This window comes from Mirounga leonina, unplaced genomic scaffold (genome assembly GCF_011800145.1).
Source record: "Mirounga leonina isolate KUSES-001 unplaced genomic scaffold, KU_Mleo_1.0 Mir_129, whole genome shotgun sequence".
Lineage (NCBI taxonomy): Eukaryota > Metazoa > Chordata > Mammalia > Carnivora > Phocidae > Mirounga > Mirounga leonina.
The window spans coordinates 51,145,464-51,150,269 of NW_023270323.1; the positions used below are offsets into that span (position 1 = coordinate 51,145,464).

The 4,806-nt window shown below is 35.0% G+C and overlaps 1 pseudogene; it reads right to left on the reverse strand.

The window, feature by feature from the left end:
• Nucleotides 1-3,591: 3,591 nt before the first annotated feature.
• On the reverse strand, nt 3,592-4,232 carry LOC118010259 (annotated as a pseudogene).
• Nucleotides 4,233-4,806: the final 574 nt, after the last annotated feature.

Below are 4,806 nucleotides of genomic sequence, written 5' to 3' on the forward strand. Positions count from 1 at the left end.
TATGTCCTTGCAGCCTCCCCAGATGAGGTGAAATATTAATGATGCTGCTGGTGAGGCCACCATGTCTGAGCAAAAATCAACTTGTTTTTACTCTCATTTTGTGCACTAGAAATTAACATCATTTCTCTCCCATTCAATTATTTGGGGAGCTAGAGAAAAAAATGCAGTCACTCCCAGATTCATTTTAAATTTTTACATGCATTTTTCCAGGCTTCCGAATTGCTGCACTTTTGAAATCTTGGTTGCTACTCTCTATATAACCTCCAGGCCTTTCATATGTTTATTCTAACCTAGACACCAAATTTTATGAAATCTGTTAGAGGAGGAATGACATACAGTGTAAAGAATTCTTTATGCCTTGATATTGCTTAGTCTAGTCACATTGTATTACTTTTCTATTTTTTTTATGTTTTCCAAAAGGAGTATCAAGTTATTCGCTTAATAAAGTTATGAGTTTCAAAGTATTGTGGTCCCTTCTCATGTCAATTGAAGATATCCTTAAATATTTGTAAAACATCTAGGCCTAGTAATCAATAACTTAAATCACTGACTAAAGAATTAGTCATTTTAACCAAAATGAGATTAAAGTTTCAGCCATCCTATCTGGAAGATTAATTAAGATGGCTAAAACATCAGTTCAACCAACTAGCCTACTGGAGCTGAAATGGGAACACAATTTTTTTTTTAATTGAGTTACATTGTACATATATACATAATACATATTTATATATACATACACAGGCATACACATATCTATATGCACATACACAATCCATAAATATAAATATTTAAACAATGTAGCATTGCCAATAGAATTTTTGGGTTCTACCCATTACTGGAATCTATTCTTTTTTTTTAAGATGTTATTCATTTTTAGAGAGAGAGAGAGTACACGCAAGAGTGGTGAGAGACAGAGGGAGAGGGAGAAAGACTCTGAAAGACTCCCCACTGAGCACAGAGCCCAATGAGGGGCTCAATCACAACCAGGAGACCATGACCTAGGTGGAAACCAAGAGTCCAATGCTTTACCGACTGAGCCCCTACTGGGATCTATTCTTGGTGGAGCTAGCAATTAATTTCATAACTTAGTTATCAGATCATTCATGTTTGAATAAAGATAATGCCAAACACAGCTTTGACTAGTACTCCAAATGATGATGAACTGTATTACTTAATTACTTAAATGGGAAGTATGGTATTTTGGAGTTGAGAGATCTGAGTTTTAATTTTTAGTTTTCAATGTGCTAATAATGTGTGAAATTATGCCAAGGCCCACATGTGAGACTCATCCTACAGAATCCACATATATGCCCTCAGCAAAGTCACAGAACATATCTGTTTCAGTATTTTTACTCTTAAAATAAGGAAATTAGGCTAGATGATTTAAGTTTTTTTCTAATCTTGCATTTCATGACACTCATCAAATTTAGGAATGTCTGAAATATTGGGCTTTATCCTATGAAATGATAAAGTATGGTATGTTTAAAATGAATATGCAAAGCAAATGGAAGTATCTTCAAGATATAGTATTAAATGAAAAAAAACAGTTATTACATACTTATTAGATTCCATCATATTTTTATATAGTTTCTCAAATGACACCTCACCAGACGAATTGTCCCTGACCACCCTATATTAAATACTCCAACCCGTTCACTCAAGTTAAACTTTCTACCATCACTCCTTGTCTTCTTTTTCTTCATGGTGCCATACCACATGATGTCATATTAAACATTTTACTTTTTCTTTATTTCTTCCTTTCTAAGTTTCTTATGAAAAAAATAAATTCCAAGAGACCAGAATATTTACTTTGTTCACTGTTGAATTCCTAGGATTTAAAAATAGTTCTTTGCATAAAGTAGATGCTCATTGTATGTATGTATTCATTTTGGAGACATGATGATTTTTTAGGAACAATAAATAAAAGTTGTTTACCATTTATAGTTTGATAAAAAAGAAAAGGGGCTTAATGAAGGGGCTTAATGGAAAAGAAAAGAGCTTTTCATTTTACATCTTTTGTACCATTTGAATTTATCATGTGCCTGCATTATATTAATATAGACATGAATGAAAGACATTAGACACACCATCAAAACCCTGAGACCTAGTGAAAATCTCAGGTGTAATATTTCTAACTCATGGACCTTATTGAAGACTTCAAGGGTAGAAATTAGATCCTTAATTTCTAAAGCCAAGTATGTGATATGTTTAAAAAGTAAGCTAACAATAAATATTAGAGATAAAATTCTAAATACAAAGTGCTTGTTTCCTCATACTAAAGGTGGTTTAGGTTTACTATTTGTATCATGTTGATAATCTGGATAAATTTTGTCCCTACAGCAAAAATATGAGATGTTTTTGTTTTTCTTGTATTTTTAAATGTATTCTCCAAATTTTCTGTAAAAATCACTACACAGTTTGCAATGTTTTAGGGCTGCAAAGAATAAAACTTACCTCATCCCCCCAAATAAGCAAAAAACATAATGGCTTACACAGAGTAGGGATGTTTGTTTGCTGTTTGTTTATTCGTTTGTTTTGGTCTCATATAATAGAAATTCAGAGATAGAGGGTATGGAGGCTGGTATAATGGTTTTAGGAAGTCTTTAGGGACTCAGGATGCTTCTAAACTGGTCCATAGTCCTTAGCAGGGGCTGCTATAGCTCCAGCCATCGCATCCAAATTTCAAGCAGCAGTAATGAACTAGAGGGAAAAGACAAAAAGAGCACACCTCCATGAAGAATCAGCTTGAAACTTCATGGAGAACTTCCCCAATTTACCTCCAAAACATCTGTTTACAATATTGTCAATTTTGTAAGACCTTAATCTCATGGCTATATCTAGATAAGAGCAGTCAAGTAATGTATTCTTGTGAATAGTTATGTTAATGGTCTGAATTAGTTTGATATAATTGCAATGAAAGAAGAGAAAAGGCATTTGAGAGGCATAGAGTCTCTGTCATAATCAACTACTGTTTTGCAATCAGAAATATATGATATACACATTAATGTAAAAAAAATCAAAGCAAAGCAAAAAAAAAATGAAACAAAAACAAAACAACACCCTGATGATATTCTGCTACTTTCTGGAAATTAATTTATTTTTTTCCTCAGATATCCATTGTTAGCCATGAAAACAGGCTTTCCTAGAAGGAAAATAGTAGGTAATAGTTGGGACAATGGGATCTTGTAGTGAGTTCTCTGTTTTTGAGAGCAGGAAAGCTTTTGTTCATATCTCTTTGTATTTTACGAAAAAAGAAGAAATTATGGTACTAAGATGGACGGGAAATGCTTTATGTCTATAGAGACCCTGGATGTTTGAAAGACAGCTGTCAATTTTCTCAATGTTTTATCATAAAGCCACTAAGAAAGAAGCAATGAGTTTAAGGCACAATCTGGTAGAAATCTTGGAATGGGGAGGGATGACTATGAGTGATGAGAGGATTTCACACTTGATGTTTTCAATTTTCACATGCAACTCAAATATTTCATGTTTGCAATATTATTTTGTTTAATTACATCTTTTTTTTTTTTTTCCATTTGAGAGTAGTCATTTATTACTGACCAGATTACAAAAGTAATCATGGTAGATACCTTAGTTCATCCTTCTAATAAGCCTATTGATCTGGTCTTCCCTGTGGCCAGCATTTCCACCTTCTACAAAATGGGTGGTCTTTTTCTTCATTCCCCCTCGTGGAGAGGATAATTTGAAGGTCCATAAAAAGTTGTTTGCTTCTTTGAAACATTTTCCAACAGTATAGATCTCGTGAATCAGATCCTCCATGCAGATGATGTCATATTTACCAAGAGATCAGGCAATCAATGTGTTATCTGTCAGGGCAATAGCTTCCTGTTGATTTTACCATAACCATGCTTGTAGATCAGTTCACTCACCGACTTCAGGTTGGGGTACCCCCGTGCTGTATATGGTTCCACAATCCTTAGCATGTTAATTGAAGTCTTGTTGAGCTTAACAAAATTGCCACTGAAAATCTGTCGAAAGCGAAGAAGCTGCAACACCTTCTGAACCTTTGGGCTCACACCATTGATACCTCTGATCCTGATGACAAATGCCAATTTGGGTTCCTCAGGTACAGAGAAGTTGCCAGCTTTTTTTGCCATCCTTGCCATTCGAATCTCAGTTCTGTACGTCTGCCTATATTTTTTGTGGTAATGCTTAGCTTTTTCATAGATAAGCTTCCTTTTTGCCTTTTGAAACATCTTTTGAGAAAACTTCTTTCTCAGACGCTTGATCTTCAACTCTGCAAAATTCCTTTGCTTCTTCTTAAGGCTTTCTGGCACAGCAGGAACATTCTTTTTCTTCTCTTCTGTACCCTCCCTGGTTCTAGCCAGAAATGAGCTAATTATATCTCTTCGTATAAATCATGCTTAGCATTTTTTGAGCTGGAGTCTTCTAGGGAGATAATTCTTTTATGTTTCTGTGTGTCTTGCAAGCAAAGGCACTGCTTGACTTTTTTGCTGAACTGTCCTTCAGAGATGTTTGTCTAGTGAGCAAACTTGGAAGACAGAGATACTATTTCTCTCTGGAGCAAAGTTCATCTTTGTTTGCTCTCCAGCATTCTCTTAGTCTGTTCAGGCTGTTACAACAAAATACTACAGAGAGGGTGGCTTATAAACAACAGAAATGTATTTCTCACAGTTCTGGAGGCTAGAAGTCTAAGATCAGGGTGCTGTTGTGGTCTGGTGATGGCCCTCTTGTATGTCACAGACTTCTCATTGTATCCTTACATGGTGGAAGGAATGAGGGATCTCTGTGGGGTGTCTCTTATAATGGCCTCTACCCTCCCAA